The sequence below is a fragment of the Mobula hypostoma genome, chromosome 18, assembly GCF_963921235.1.
Source record: "Mobula hypostoma chromosome 18, sMobHyp1.1, whole genome shotgun sequence".
In the NCBI taxonomy this organism is placed as follows: Eukaryota; Metazoa; Chordata; class Chondrichthyes; order Myliobatiformes; family Myliobatidae; genus Mobula; species Mobula hypostoma.
The window spans coordinates 65,966,303-65,983,929 of NC_086114.1; positions in this window are offsets into that span (position 1 = coordinate 65,966,303).

The window sequence follows — 17,627 nt, forward strand, 5'->3', positions numbered from 1 at the left end:
CATAGGCTTCGGTTCTTTGTGGGAATGGGACCCGTTCTTGGGGTTCCATGACTGGCCATTATTCAACATGCCAAGAGTTTAGCCTGAGAATCTCGATCGTGTTTAGAAGCCTAAGATCTCGGGGATCTGGAGACAGGTGGATCAAGGGTTGGTGTCATGGCAGGAGACTTGTGTGTCGTCGGGGAGACTGGAAAATCTTTTGCTGTGGGCCCGAAGACCTGAGGTCTTTGTGATCTTCAGACACAGAGCTCGAAAGAAGCGATGAAACGGACTTTTAATATCGTAAACCAGCGGGTTGTTGTTATGTCTCCCACTCGCTGTGAAAATGGGTAACACCTCCCTCTCCCTTGCCAGGAAGAGAGAAAACCTGTGGGTTGTTGAATTTCAGACGAAATGCAAATCTTTTGCGGTAACTTTAGTCTGTGTCTTTGCTATGGCTTTAGCACACGCTTGGGCTTGGTGACGGTACCAATGTGCTTTTTTTGGTGGTGGGGGGAGGGAGGATCTGCGGGGGACTTTGGGGTTGTCATGTTTGACTGTCACTCATTCTTTGGGTCACTTCTCTGCTTTCGTGGATGTTTCTGAAGAAAAAGCTTTTCAGGACGTATATTGTATACATATCTCTGACATTAAATTCGACCTTTGAACCTGCATTAATAATTTGCTGTGGTATGCTGGTCAGCGCATGACATGCAACAGTAAACAGCAACGTTCAACGCATATAAAGAATAAATAATCATATAAAATTCAGAAAAGGAATAACTTCCTTAGAAGTTTGTGAAGATTTGGCATGAAATCTAAAGCTTTGATAAATTTCTATAGATGTGTGGTGGAGAGTATATTGACTGGCTGCATCTTGGCCTGGTATGGAAACACCAATGGCCTTTAACTGAAAATTCAACAGAAAGTAGTGGATAAGACCCAGTCTGTCACAGGTAAAACTCTCACCACTGTTGAATACATTTACACAGAGCGCTGTTGCAGTAAGCGGGGGGGGGGGGGCGGGGGGGGGCGGGGGGAGACCGACCACCAATGTCCTTGAATGGAATGTTCTACAAAAAGTATTGGATATGGCCCAGTCCTTCACTGGTAATGTGTTCCCCACCACTGAGCACATCTACATGGAGCATTGTAACAGGAAAGCAGCATCGATCTTCAGGGACCCCCACCACCCAGGTCATGCTCTCTTTTCACTGCTGCCATCAGGAAGAAGGTACAGGAGCCTCGGGACCCCCACTACCAGCTTCAGGAACAGTTATTACCCCTCAACCATGAGGCCTTGGAACCAAATAAAATAACATTTCTCAAATTCACTTGCCCCAACACGAAACTGTTCCCACAACCAATAGACTCACTTTCAGGGAATCTTCATGTCATGTTCTTGATATTTTTTGATTATTTGTTTATTATTTTTATTTCTTTCTTTTTGTATTTGCACAGTTGTGTTTTACACACTGGTTGAATGCCCAGGTTGGTGCAGTCTTTCATTGATTCCATTGTGGTTATTATTCTATTACGGATTTATAGAGTATGCTGGCAAGAAAATATATCTCAGGGTTGTATGTGGTGACAGATATGTACTTGGATAATAAACTTACTTTGAACTTTGACCTGCTGAGTTCCTCAAACATCTTGTGTGTGTTGCTTTGGATTTCCAGTATCTGCAGAATCTCTTCTGTTTATGACTGGCTATTAGTTGGAAGTTTAACTTATTAAAAAAAACAACACTTTGATCTTTAGAAGTTCACAGCTGTTGTGTTTAAAAACTAAGCTTGTAGATGGGAAATAAAGTTGATCATTGATGTGAACTGGAAAGTCCATCACCTTCCTTCATAAGAAAACATAGAACATAGAACATAGAATAGTACAGCACAGTACAGGGCCTTCGGCCCACAATGTTGTGCCGACCCTCAAACCCTGCCTCCCATATAACCCCCCCCACCTTAAATTCCTCCATATACCTGTCTAGTAGTCTCTTAAACTTCACTAGTGTATCTGCCTCCACCACTGACTCAGGCAGTGCATTCCACGCACCAACCACTCTCTGAGTAAAAAACCTTCCTCTAATATCCCCCTTGAACTTCCCACCCCTTACCTTAAAGCCATGTCCTCTTGTATTGAGCAGTGGTGCCCTGGGGAAGAGGCGCTGGCTATCCACTCTATCTATTCCTCTTATTATCTTGTACACCTCTATCATGTCTCCTCTCATCCTCCTTCTTTCCAAAGAGTAAAGCCCTAGCTCCCTTAATCTCTGGTCATAATGCATACTCTCTAAACCAGGCAGCATCCTGGTAAATCTCCTCTGTACCCTTTCCAATGCTTCCACATCCTTCCTATAGTGAGGCGACCAGAACTGGACACAGTACTCCAAATGTGGCCTAACCAGAGTTTTATAGAGCTGCATCATTACATCATGACTCTTAAACCCTGCCCCTCGACTTATGAAAGCTAACACCCCATAAAAGCTTTCTTAACTACCCTATCCACCTATGAGGCAACTTTCAGGGATCTGTGGACATGTACCCCGAGATCCCTCTGCTCCTCCACACTACCAAGTATCCTACCATTTACTTTGTACTCTGCCTTGGAGTTTGTCCTTCCAAAGTGTACCACCTCACACTTCTCCAGGTTGAACTCCATCTGCCACTTCTCAGCCCACTTCTGCATCCTATCAGAATGAATACTGAATGAATCAGTAATCAGTAATCAGAAAATTCAGAATGAATACTCATTCTGTTCTTGAAGACTGACTGTTACAATAGGTGGCACAGGCGGAGGAGAGGATTGGGGGTGAAGTCTTTCACAACAGTCATTTTGCTGCTGATAACAGTCTCTTTAAATACTGCCTGCTCATCAGATGACACACAACACTGTTTTATTTTAATTTAAAGAAAACAGTTGGTGTCTTTAGCTACTGAGCCATCTGGGACACCAGTAAGGGTGATTTGAAGAACATGTCACCGCACAGTGGTTGCGTATTCTTCCATAACCTATCTCTTCCGAGTCAGAGATTGTATGAACTGTTCATGGCAATAGGCCCACTATACATTGCCAAAACTAAAATGGCAGGTGGGTGGTATTTCATAGCTGTGAGCATTCAGAATATGTACACATTTGATTTAAAAATAAAAGCAGCACTCAGGAGTGAGAAAGTCGTGATTGATTCTTCAGCTGTGTCTCACCCACAGTGCGAGGCAGGTCCAGAGAGCTGACAGACTCAGAGGTGTTCACGAACACACGAGATTTTGCAGATGATGCAAATCCACACACAGAATGTTGGAGGAACTCAGCAAGTTAGGCAGCATCTGGAAATCAACAGCCGATGTTTCGGGCTGAGTCCCTTCATCAGGACAGGAAAGGAAGAGGGGAAGATGCCAGAAAATGAAGGTGGGGGAGGGTGATGGTGAAGCCAGGTGGCTGGGGGGTGTTGGGGGAAACAAAATAAAGATACACTGCCTATAAAAAGTATTCACCCCTCCTTGGAAGTTTTCATGTTTTATTGTTTCACAACATTGAATCACAATGGATTTAATTTGGCTTTTTGGACACTGATCAAGAGAAAAAACTCTTTGTGTCAAAGTGAAAGCAGATCTCCACAAAATGATAGGTGGAGAAGGTGGAGGCTGGAGAAGAAGCAAGCTGATCGGAGAGGAGTGTGGACGTGGGAAAGAGAAGAGAGAGGGGCTCCAGGGGGAGGTGATAGGCAGGTGAGGAAAAGAGCATAGAGGCCAGAGAGGGTAATGGAAGAGGGAAGGAGAAGGGGAAAAATTACCAGGAAATGAGTTGACATTCATGCCATCAGGTTAGAGGTTACCTAGGCGGAATATGAGGTGGCAAGAGAGGAGACCATGTACTGACAATTCCAGTCAAGATGGCGCCAGTGAACAACGATTCCGTGGGCGACATCTTCCAGATAGCAATCTTTAAAAATTATTTCAGTTTTTTTCTATGCCTCCTGTTTGCTCTTTTTGTATTGCTTGTGTTACAGACAGTGTCAGTGCCTGTGGTGTACAGTTGGGAGCTCAATCGAAGGATCCAGCACTATGCTATGTCTGGAGAGCTGCCTCGTGGAGATCAGAGATGAGAGTGACCGAGAACACAAGCTGACTCATGGATCAAAACCAAAACATGAACGACTCCATCCCAACGCAGTGAAGAAGATCGAAGCTTCGAAGTGAAGGCATTCGGACCCGGTCAGTGAGCACTCCAGACAGAGGACAGAGGGTCAGCGAGCACTCCCAACGGGACCAGAGGTCAATGATAGCTCCCAATGGGGCTAGATAGACAGCAATCACTCTTGACGGGGCCCGAGGGTCAGTGATTGCTCCTGATTGGGCCAGAGAGATGGGATTGCTTCCGGTGGGTCCAGAAGGTCAGGGATCACTCCCAATGGGTTCAGAGGGTCAGTGATTGCTCCCAGCTGAGTCAGAGAGACAGTGATCGCTTTCAAGGTGGCCAGAGGGTCAGTGATCTCTCCCAATGGGGCTAGAGAGACAATAATCGCTCCCAATGGGGCTAGAGAGACAGTGATCACTCCCAATGGGGCTAGAGAGACAATGATCGCTCCCAATAGGGCTAGAGAGACAATGATCGCTCCCAATGGAGCTAGAGAGACAGCAATCGCTCCCAATGGGGCTAGAGAGACAGCAATCGCTCCCAACAGGGCTAGAGAGACAGTGATTGCTCCCAACGCAGGGAAGAGATACAGCGATCACGCCCAGTGGAGACAACCATTCACACCAGATGTGAGTTCTGAGTCATGGAAGGACTGTTCGATGTTCTGAGATTTCTGTGATCGGACTGTTCATTATATCGGTTTCCATCAGTTTTTTGGCATTTTCTTTCTTGTGGTCAATTGGCGGCTGGAAGATGGGAGAGTACTGCGTGTGTCGGTGGGGGCGGGGAGAGATTTTTGCTGCTACTGTTGCTGTTCCTTTTTTTGTGAGAGAAGGGTTTGATGGTTGTTTTCTTCTTGTGGGAGTGGTTGGGGATGTGTTGCTGTTGTCACTGTCTTTTTTTCTGTGGGGATGGTTTCAGGGATTGCTATTACTGTTTATTTTCTGTGTGTGAGGGGTCGGGGAGCGTTATTGACGCTGTTTATTTTCTGTGGCTGAGGGGATGGGGAGTGTTATTGACTCTGTTTATTTTTTTATTGACACTGTTTATTTTCTGCGTGTGAGGGGTTGGGGAGTGTTATTGACACTGTTTATTTTCTGTGGCTGAGGGGTTGGGGAGTGTTATTGACTCTGTTTATTTTCTGTGGGTGAAGGGTCGGGGAGTGTTATTGACACTGTTTATTTTCTGTCGGTGAGGGGGTCGGGGATTGTTATTGTTGCTGTTTTTTCTGCTGGGGAGGGGGTAGAGTTTGTTATTGTTGCTGTTTTTTTCTGTGGGGAGGGGTTGGGCAATGGTTATTGTTGCTGTTTTTTTACGTGGGGGAGAGGATGGGGATTGTTGCTGTATTTTGCTGCGGGAAAGGGATGTCTGATTATGGGGTCTGTGAGTTCTGTTTCTTTTACGTTCTCATGGGTATTTCATGGCAATCTGGAGATGACAAATATCAGAGTTGTATTGTACATGGATAATTTGACAATAAAATTAACGTTGAACCTTGAACCATGACACATCAGAAAAGGAATGGAGACAGGAATTAAAATTGTTGGGCACTAGGAAAATTCTGCATTGGACGGACGGAGCAGAGATGCTCGACAATGCGATCCCCCAGTCTACATTGATTTTCAGCAACGTAGAGGAGGCTGCATCAGGAGCTTCGGATACAGTAGATGACTCCAACAGACTTGCAAGTGAAGTGCTGCCCCACCTGAAGGGAGCCTGGAGTGGAGGGGAATGGACAGGTATAGCATTTTGGTTGATTGCAGGGAGGGAATTTGATGGGAAGGGACAAATGGATAAAGGAATCAAGGTCAGATGACAGTGGCAGTGTTAACCCTTTCCTAGCAGGTTTCTACAGATGTATTGTGGAGAGCATTCTAACTGGTTGCAAAACCGTCTGGTCTGGAGGGGCCACTGCACAGGATCGGAAAAAGCTGCAGAAAGTTGTAAACTCAGCCAGCTCCGCCATCGGCACTAGCCTCCCCAGTATCGAGGATACCTTCAAAAGGTGCTGTCACAAAATGACAGTGTCTATCATTCAGGACCCCTATCACCCTCTTCTCATTGCTACCATCCAGGAGGAGGTACAGGAGCCTGAAGACACACACTCAATGTTACAGGAACAGCTTCCTCCCCTACACCATCAGATTTCTGAATGGACAATGAACCCATGAACTACCTCATTATTTTTGCTCTGTTTTTGCACTGCTTATTTTATGTGATTTTTTAACAAATGCATTTCCAATTGGAAGTTATAGTTTGTTTTTATGTATTGCATTGTACTGCTGGCAGAGAACAATAATGTTAAAGCACAAGTCAGTGATATTAAACCTGCTTCTGATTCTGATTCTGGTTCGGTACAGGCAGGTGTGAGGACGCTCAGGCATAAGACCAGAAAGCACAGGATCAGAATGAGGCCATTCAGCCCATCGAGTCTGCTCTGCCATTCCATCATGGCTGATTTATTTTCCCTCTCAGCCCCATTCTCCAGCCTTCCTCCCATAAACTTTGATGCCCTGACTAATCAAGAACCTATCAACGTTCACTTCAAATATACCCAATGACTTGGCCTGCACAGCCCTCTGTGGCAAAGAATTCCAAGGATTCGCAACACTCTGCCTAAAAAAATTCTTCCTCTTCTCTGATCTAATTAATGCCTTACTATTCTGAGTCTGTGTCCTCTGACCCTAGATGTTGCAAGGGGCAGCTGGAGGAAGCGGATCCAAGTGCATGACACAGGCACAGAGACTTGACACAGAGATGGACTTGGACTTGACTGGAACACAGAGCCTGGACTTGGACTGGGACTTGAAGAGAGAGAATTCCCAACTCGGAGTAGCGGTAAACGGCCAGACCTACTCAGCTGGAAACGAGACGACTAAACCAAACAATAACAGACAATACGTATCTTGACACGGAGAAGCTCATGAAGTGACAAACGACCGGCAATCACTGGACTGGGACCCAAAGCCTTGACTTGGAGCCTGAAAAACAAAACAATTACAGACCACTCGCATCCCGGCTCGGAGCAGCGGCAAAAAGGCTGGCAACACTCAGTTGGACATGAGACGACAAAAACAAACAACAGCAGACAATACGTATCTTGACACGGAGAAGCTCATGAAGACAGTCTCTTATTCTTGGCAGCTCGGAACATTCATCGCCTCCCTGACTACGGTGACGGACCAGTCCCGAGTAGCTGTAAGCCGGGGTTTTTATCCTGCCAGTTCAGATGAAGATCAGGTGCCCTAATCAAGGAGCCTGGTGGAACACAGGGAAAAGGAAATTAACTGAAATGAGTAGTTAACGGACCGGACCATGACACTAGACTCCACTATTGTAAACATTCTCTCCACATCCACTCAATCTAGGCCTTCATTAGGTTTCAATGTGATTCCCCTTCATTCTTCTCAACTCCAGTGAGTACAGGCTAGGAGAGCGACGGCAGATATTGAGAGTAAGGAAAAGGTTCCTCTGCATGGAGCCAGGAGGTAGGCAGATGAGTGGAAAACAAGCAGCCGTGGCTCTGGAAGAAACAAACAGAAATGATTCACAATTGTACTCCTCAGCTGTGAGACACACCAGCTTGTGTGAACACACCAGTCTGTGAGAAATCTCCACAATCTGTGTGACCTCTCTATAGTCTGTATGACCCCTCCACAATCTGTGTGACCTCTCTACTGTCTGCGCGACCCCTATGTGAGACACACCAGACTGTGTATTCCCTCTACTGTCTGTGTGACCCCTCTACAGTCTGTGTGACCCCTCTACTGTCTGTATGACCTCTCTACAGTCTGTGAGACCCCTCTACAGTCTGTGTGACCTCTCTACAGTCTGTGAGACCTCTCTACAGTCTGTGTGACCTCTCTACAGTCTGTGAGACCCCTCTGCAGTCTGTGTGACCTCTCCACAATCTGTGTGACCTCTGTACAATCTGTGTGACCTCTGTACAATCTGTGTGACCCCTCTACTGTCTGTGCAACCCCTGTGTGAGACACACCAGGCTGTGTATTCCCTCTACAGTCTGCGTGACCCCTCTACAGTCTGTGTGACCCCTCTACAGTCTGCGTGACCCCTCTACAGCCTGTATGACCTCTCTACAGTCTGTGAGACCCCTCTACACTCTGTGCGACCCCTCTACAGTCTGTGTGACCCCTCTACTGTCTGTATGACCCTTCTACTGTCTGTATAACCGCTGTGTGAGACACACCAGACTGTGTATTCCCTCTACAGTCTGTATGACTTCTCTACGGTCTGTATGACCCCTCTACGGTCTGTATGACCCTTCTACAGTCTGTGTGACCCCTCTGCAGTCTGCGTGACCTCTCTACAGTCCGTGTGACCTCTCTACAGTCTGCATGACCTCTCTACTGTCTGCACGACCCCTATGTGAGACACACCAGACTGTGTATTCCCTCTACAGTCTGTGTGACCCCTCTACAGTCTGTGTGACCCCTCTACAGTCTGTATGACCTCTCTACAGTCTGTGAGACCCCTCTACCGTCTGTATGACCCCTCTACAGTCTGTATGACCTCTCTACAGTCTGTGCGACCCCTATGTGAGACACACCAGACTGTGTATGCCCTCTATAGTCTGTGTGACACCTCTACAGTCTGTGTGACCCCTCTACGGTCTGTATGACCCTTCTACTGTCTGTATAACCCCTGTGTGAGACACACCAGGCTGTGTATGCCCTCTACAGTCTGTGTAACCCCTCTACAGTCTGTATGACCTCTCTACAGTCTGTGTGACCCCTCTACAGTCTGTGTGACCCCTCTACAGTCTGTGAGACTCTTCTACAGTCTGTATGACCCCTCTACAGCCTGTATGACCTCTCTACAGTCTGTGAGACCCCTCTACACTCTGTGCGACCCCTGTGTGAGACACACCAGGCTGTGTATTCCCTCTACAGTCTGTGTGACCCCTCTACAGTCTGTGTGACCTCCCTACAGTCTGTGTGACCCCTCTACAGTCTGTATGACCTCTCTACAGTCTGTGTGACCCCTCTACGGTCTGTATGACCTCTCTACTGTCTGTGTGACCCCTCTACAGTCTGTGTGACCCCTCTACTGTCTGTATGACCCTTCTACTGTCTGTATAACCGCTGTGTGAGACACACCAGACTGTGTATTCCCTCTACAGTCTGTATGACTTCTCTACGGTCTGTATGACCCTTCTACAGTCTGTGTGACCCCTCTGCAGTCTGCGTGACCTCTCTACAGTCCGTGTGACCTCTCTACAGTCTGCGTGACCTCTCTACTGTCTGCACGACCCCAATGTGAGACACACCAGACTGTGTATTCGCTCTACAGTCTGTGTGACCCCTCTACAGTCTGTGTGACCCCTCCACAGTCTGTATGACCTCTCTACTGTCTGTGTGACCCCTCTACGGTCTGTGAGACCCTTCTACTGTCTGTGTGACCCCTCTACAGTCTGTGTGACCCCTCTACTGTCTGTATGACCCTTCTACTGTCTCTATAACCGCTGTGTGAGACACACCAGGCTGTGTATTCCCTCTACAGTCTGTGTAACCCCTCTACAGTCTGTATGACCTCTCTACAGTCTGTGTGACCCCTCTACAGTCTGTGTGACCCCTCTACAGTCTGTGAGACTCTTCTACAGTCTGTATGACCCCTCTACAGCCTGTATGACCTCTCTACAGTCTGTGAGACCCCTCTACACTCTGTGCGACCCCTGTGTGAGACACACCAGGCTGTGTATTCCCTCTACAGTCTGTGTGACCCCTCTACAGTCTGTGTGACCTCCCTACAGTCTGTGTGACCCCTCTACAGTCTGTATGACCTCTCTACAGTCTGTGTGACCCCTCTACGGTCTGTATGACCTCTCTACTGTCTGTGTGACCCCTCTACAGTCTGTGTGACACCTCTACTGTCTGTATGACCCTTCTACTGTCTGTATAACCGCTGTGTGAGACACACCAGACTGTGTATTCCCTCTACAGTCTGTATGACTTCTCTACGGTCTGTATGACCCTTCTACAGTCTGTGTGACCCCTCTGCAGTCTGCGTGACCTCTCTACAGTCCGTGTGACCTCTCTACAGTCTGCGTGACCTCTCTACTGTCTGCACGACCCCAATGTGAGACACACCAGACTGTGTATTCGCTCTACAGTCTGTGTGACCCCTCTACAGTCTGTGTGACCCCTCCACAGTCTGTATGACCTCTCTACTGTCTGTGTGACCCCTCTACGGTCTGTGAGACCCTTCTACTGTCTGTGTGACCCCTCTACAGTCTGTGTGACCCCTCTACTGTCTGTATGACCCTTCTACTGTCTCTATAACCGCTGTGTGAGACACACCAGGCTGTGTATTCCCTCTACAGTCTGTATGACCCTTCTACAGTCTGTGTGACCGCTCTACTGTCTGTGTGACCCCTCTACTGTCTGTGTGATCCCTCTACAGTCTGTGTGACCCCTCTACAGTCTGTGTGACCTCTCTACTGTCTGTGCGTCCCCTGTCTGAGACACACCAGGCTGTGTATTCCCTCTACTGTCTGTGTGACCCCTCTACAGTCTGTATGACCCCTCTGCAGTCTGTGTGACATCTCTGCAGTCTGTGTGATCCCAATACAGTCTGTATGAACTCTCTACAGTCTGTGAGACCCCTCTAGAGTCTGTGTGACCCCTCTACAGTCTGTGTGACCTCTGTACAATCTGTGTGACCTCTCTACAGTCTGTGTGACCTCTCTACTGTCTGCGCGACCCCTGTGTGAGACACACCAGGCTGTGTATTCCCTCTACAGTCTGTGTGACCCCTCTACTGTCTGTGAGACCTCTCTAGAGTCTGTGAGACCTCTCTACAGTCTGTGTAACCCCTCTGCAGTCTGCGTGACCTCTCTACAGTCTGTGTGACCTCTCTACCGTCTGTGAGACGTCTCTACAGTCTGTGTGACCCCTCTACGGTCTGTATGACCGTTCTACTGTCTGTGTGACCCCTGTCTGAGACACACCAGGCTGTGTATTCCCTCTACAGTCTGTGTGACCCCTCTACGGTCTGTATGACCTCTCTACTGTCTGTGTGACCCCTCTACAGTCTGTGAGACCCCTCTACAGTCTGTGTGACCCCTCTACAGTCTGCGTGACTTCTCTATGGTCTGTATGACCCTTCTACAGTCTGTGTGACCCCTCTACAGTCTGTGTGACCCGTCTACATTCTGTGTGACCCGTCTACTGTCTGTGTGACCCCTCTACAGTCTGTGTGACCTCTCTACAGTCTGTGTGACCTCTCTACTGCCTGCGTGACCTCTCTACAGTCTGTGAGACTTCTCTACAGTCTGTGTGACCCCTCTACAGTCTGTGTGATCCTTCTACAGTCTGTGTGACCCCTCTACAGTCTGTGTGACCCCTCTGCAGTCTGTGTGACCCCTCTACAGTCTGTGTGACCCCTCTACAGTCTGTGTAACCTCTCTACAGTCTGTGTGACCCCTCTACAGTCTGTGTGACCTCTCTACCGTCTGTGAGATGTCTCTACACTCTGTGTGACCCCTCTACGGTCTGTATGACCGTTCTACTGTCTGTGTGACCCCTGTCTGAGACACACCAGGCTGTGTATTCCCTCTACAGTCTGTGTGACCCCTCTACGGTCTGTATGACCTCTCTACTGTCTGTGTGACCCCTCTACAGTCTGTGAGACCCCTCTACAGTCTGTGTGACCCCTCTACAGTCTGCGTGACTTCTCTATGGTCTGTATGACCCTTCTACAGTCTGTGTGACCCCTCTACAGTCTGTGTGACCCGTCTACATTCTGTGTGACCCGTCTACTGTCTGTGTGACCCCTCTACAGTCTGTGTGACCTCTCTACAGTCTGTGTGACCTCTCTACTGCCTGCGTGACCTCTCTACAGTCTGTGAGACTTCTCTACAGTCTGTGTGACCCCTCTACAGTCTGTGTGATCCTTCTACAGTCTGTGTGACCCCTCTACAGTCTGTGTGACCCCTCTGCAGTCTGTGTGACACCTCTACAGTCTGTGTGACCCCTCTACAGTCTGTGTGATCCTTCTACATTCTGTGTGACCCGTCTACAGTCTGTGTGACCTCTCTACAGTCTGTGTGACCTCTCTACTGCCTGCGTGACCTCTCTACAGTCTGTGAGACTTCTCTACAGTATGTGTGACCCCTCTACAGTCTGTATGACCTCTCTACTGTCTGTGTGACCCCTCTACAGTCTGTGTGACTTCTCTACGGCCTGTATGACCCTTCTACAGTCTGTGTGACCCCTCTGCAGTCTGCATGACCTCTCTACAGTCTGTGTGACCCCTCTACAGTCTGTGTGACCTCTCTACAGTCTGTGTGACCCCTCTACAGTCTGTATGACCTCTTTACAGTCTGTGTGACCCCTCTACGGTCTGTATGACCCTTCTACTGTCTGTGTGACCCCTGTCTGAGACACACCAGGCTGTGTATTCCCTCTACAGTCTGTGTGACCCCTCTACAGTCTGTGAGACCCCTCTACTGTCTGTGTGACCCCGCTACAGACTGTGTGACTTCTCTATGGTCTGTATGACCCTTCTACAGTCTGTGTGACCCCTCTACAGTCTGTGTGATCCTTCTACATTCTGTGTGACCCGTCTACTGTCTGTGTGACCCCTCTACACTCTGTGTGACCTCTCTACAGTCTGTGTGACCTCTCTACTGCCTGCGTGACCTCTCTACAGTCTGTGAGACTTCTCTACAGTCTGTGTGACCCCTCTACAGTCTGTGTGGTCCTTCTACAGTCTGTGTGACCCCTCTACAGTCTGTGTGACCCCTCTGCAGTCTGTGTGACCCCTCTACAGTCTGTGTGACCCCTCTACAGTCTGTGTAACCTCTCTACAGTCTGTGTGACCCCTCTACAGTCTGTGTGATCCTTCTACATTCTGTGTGACCCGTCTACAGTCTGTGTGACCTCTCTACAGTCTGTGTGACCTCTCTACTGCCTGCGTGACCTCTCTACAGTCTGTGAGACCTCTCTACAGTCTGTGTGACCTCTCTACTGCCTGCGTGACCTCTCTACAGTCTGTGAGACTTCTCTACAGTATGTGTGACCCCTCTACAGTCTGTATGACCTCTCTACTGTCTGTGTGACCCCTCTACAGTCTGTGTGACTTCTCTACGGCCTGTATGACCCTTCTACAGTCTGTGTGACCCCTCTGCAGTCTGCATGACCTCTCTACAGTCTGTGTGACCCCTCTACAGTCTGTGTGACCCCTCTACAGTCTGTATGACCTCTCTACAGTCTGTGAGACCCCTCTACAGTCTGTGTGACCTCTCTACAGTCTGTGTGACCCCTCTACAGTCTGTATGACCTCTTTACAGTCTGTGAGACCCCTCTGCAGTCTGTGTGAGATCGCTACAGTCTGTGTGACTTCTTTACAGTCTGTGTGACCCCAATACAGTCTGTGTGACCCCTCTACAGTCTGCGTGATCCTTCTACAGTCTGTGTGACCCCTGTACTGTCTGTGTGACACCTCTACAGTCTGTGTGACCTCTCTACAGTCTGCGTGACCTCTCTACAGTCTGTGTGACCCCTCTACAGTCTGTATGACCTCTCTACAGTCTGTGCGACCCCTGTGTAAGACACACCAGGCTGTGTATTCCCTCTACCGTCTGTGTGACCCCTCTACAGTCTGTGAGACCCCTCTACAGTCTGTATGACCTCTCTACAGTCTGTGAGACCCCTCTGCAGTCTGCGTGACATCGCTACAGTCTGTGACCTCTCTACAGTCTGTGAGACTCCTCTACAGTCTGTATGACCTCTCTACAGTCTGTGCGAGCCCTGTGTGAGACACACAAGACTGTGTATGCCCTCTACAGTCTGTGTGACCCCTCTACAGTCTGTACGGCCTCTCTACAGTCTGTGTGACCCCTCTACTGTCTGTGTGACCCCTCTACAGTCTGTGTGACCCCTCTACTGTCTGTATGACCCTTCTACTGTCTGTATAACCGCTGTGTGAGACACACCAGGCTGTGTATTCCCTCTACAGTCTGTATGACCCTTCTACAGTCTGTGTGACCCCTCTACAGTCTGTGTGACCCCTCTACAGTCTGTATGACCTCTCTACTGTCTGTGCGTCCCCTGTGTGAGACACACCAGGCTGTGTATTCCCTCTACAGTCTGTATGACCCCTCTGCAGTCTGTGTGACATCTCTGCAGTCTGTGTGATCCCAATACAGTCTGTATGAACTCTCTACAGTCTGTGAGACCCCTCTAGAGTCTGTGTGACCCCTCTACAGTCTGTGTGACCTCTGTACAATCTGTGTGACCTGTCTACAGTCTGTGTGACCCCTCTACAGTCTGTGTGACCTCTCTACAGTCTGTGAGACCTCTCTACAGTCTGCGCGACCCCTGTGTGAGACACACCAGGCTGTGTATTCCCTCTACAGTCTGTGTGACCCCTCTACTGTCTGTGAGACCTCTCTACAGTCTGTGTGACCCCTGTGTGAGACACACCAGGCTGTGTATTCCCTCTACAGTCTGTGTAACCCCTCTACAGTTTGTGTAATCTCTCTACAGTCTGTGTGACCCCTCTACAGTCTGTGTGATCCTTCTACATTTTGTGTGACCCGTCTACTGTCTGTGTGACCCCTCTACAGTCTGTGTGACCTCTCTACAGTCTGTGTGACCCCTCTACAGTCTGTGAGACCCCTCTACAGTCTGTGTGACCTCTCTACAGTCTGTGTGACCTCTCTACTGTCTGCGTGACCTCTCTACAGTCTGTGTGACCTCTCTACAGTCTGTGAGACCCCTCTGCAGTCTGTGTGAGATCGCTACAGTCTGTGTGACCTCTTTACAGTCTGTGTGACCCCTCTACAGTCTGTGAGACCTCTCTACAGTCTGTGTGACCCCTGTGTGAGACACACCAGGCTGTGTATTCCCTCTACAGTCTGTGTAACCCCTCTACAGTCTCTGTGACCCCTCTGCAATCTGCGTGACCTCTCTACAGTCTGTGTGACCCCTCTACAGTCTGTGTGACCCCTCTACAGTCTGTATGACCTCTCTGCAGTCTGTGAGACCCCTCTGCAGTCTGTGTGACATCGCTACAGTCTGTGTGACCTCTTTACAGTCTGTGTGACCCCAATACAGTCTGTGTGACCCCTCTACAGTCTGTGTGACCTCTCTACAGTCTGTGTGACCTCTCTACAGTCTGCGTGACCTCTCTACAGTCTGTGTGACCCCTCTACAGTCTGTGTGACCCCTGTGTGAGACACACCAGGCTGTGTATTCCCTCTACAGTCTGTGTGACCCCTCTACAGTCTGTGTGACCCCAATACAGTCTGTGTGACCCTTCTACAGTCTGAGTGACCCCTCTACTGTCTGTGTGACCTCTTTACAGTCTGTGTGACCCCAATACAGTCTGTATGACCCCTCTATAGTCTGTGTGACGCCAATACAGTCTGTATGACCCCTCTACAGTCTGTGACCCCTCTACTGTCTGTGTGACCTCTCTACAGTCTGTGTGACCCCAATACAGTCTGTATGACCCCTCTACAGTCTGTGTGACCCCAATACAGTCTGTGTGACCCCTCTGCAGTCTGTGTGACCTCTCTACAGTCTGTGTGACCCCAATACAGTCTGTGTGACCCCTCTATAGTCTCTGTGACCCCTCTACTGTCTGTGTGACCTCTCTACAGTCTGTGTGACCCCAATACAGTCTGTATGACCCCTCTACAATCTGTGTGACCCCAATACAGTCTGTGTGACGTCTCTACAGTCTCTGTGACCCCTCTACTGTCTGTGTGACCTCTCTACAGTATTTGTGACCCCTCTGCAGTCTGTGTGACCTCTCTACAGTCTGTGTGACCCCGATACAGTCTGTGTGACCCCTCTACAGTCTGTGTGACCTCTCTACAGTCTGTGTGACCCCTCTACAGTCTGTATGACCTCTCTACTGTCTGTGCGACCCCTGTGTGAGACGCACCAGGCTGTGTATTCCCTCTACAGTCTGTGTGACATCTCTGCAGTCTGTGTGACCCCTCTGCAGTCTGTGTGACATCTCTACAGTCTGTGTGACCCCTCTACAGTCTGCGTGACCCTTCTACAGTCTGTGTGACCCCTCTGCAGTCTTTGTGACCCTTCTACTGTCTGTGCGACCCCTGTGTGAGACACACCAGGCTGTGTATTCCCTCTACAGTCTGTGTGACCCCTCTACTGTCTGTGTGACCCCTCTACTGTCTGTGTGACCCCTCTACAGTCTGTTTGACCCCAATACAGTCTGTGTGACCTCAATACAGTCTGTATGACCCCTCTACAGTCTGTATGACCTCTCTACAGTCTGTGAGATCCCTTTACAGTCTGTATGACCCCTCTACAGTCTCTGTGACCCCTCTGCAATCTGCGTGACCTCTCTACAGTCTGTGTGACCCCTCTACAGTCTGTGTGACCCCTCTACAGTCTGTATGACCTCTCTGCAGTCTGTGAGACCCCTCTGCAGTCTGTGTGACATCGCTACAGTCTGTGTGACCTCTTTACAGTCTGTGTGACCCCAATACAGTCTGTGTGACCCCTCTACAGTCTGTGTGACCTCTCTACAGTCTGTGTGACCTCTCTACAGTCTGCGTGACCTCTCTACAGTCTGTGTGACCCCTCTACAGTCTGTGTGACCCCTGTGTGAGACACACCAGGCTGTGTATTCCCTCTACAGTCTGTGTGACCCCTCTACAGTCTGTGTGACCCCAATACAGTCTGTGTGACCCTTCTACAGTCTGAGTGACCCCTCTACTGTCTGTGTGACCTCTTTACAGTCTGTGTGACCCCAATACAGTCTGTATGACCCCTCTATAGTCTGTGTGACGCCAATACAGTCTGTATGACCCCTCTACAGTCTGTGACCCCTCTACTGTCTGTGTGACCTCTCTACAGTCTGTGTGACCCCAATACAGTCTGTATGACCCCTCTACAGTCTGTGTGACCCCAATACAGTCTGTGTGACCCCTCTGCAGTCTGTGTGACCTCTCTACAGTCTGTGTGACCCCAATACAGTCTGTGTGACCCCTCTATAGTCTCTGTGACCCCTCTACTGTCTGTGTGACCTCTCTACAGTCTGTGTGACCCCAATACAGTCTGTATGACCCCTCTACAATCTGTGTGACCCCAATACAGTCTGTGTGACGTCTCTACAGTGTCTGTGACCCCTCTACTGTCTGTGTGACCTCTCTACAGTATTTGTGACCCCTCTGCAGTCTGTGTGACCTCTCTACAGTCTGTGTGACCCCGATACAGTCTGTGTGACCCCTCTACAGTCTGTGTGACCTCTCTACAGTCTGTGTGACCCCTCTACAGTCTGTATGACCTCTCTACTGTCTGTGCGACCCCTGTGTGAGACGCACCAGGCTGTGTATTCCCTCTACAGTCTGTGTGACATCTCTGCAGTCTGTGTGACCCCTCTGCAGTCTGTGTGACATCTCTACAGTCTGTGTGACCCCTCTACAGTCTGCGTGACCCTTCTACAGTCTGTGTGACCCCTCTGCAGTCTTTGTGACCCTTCTACTGTCTGTGCGACCCTTGTGTGAGACACAC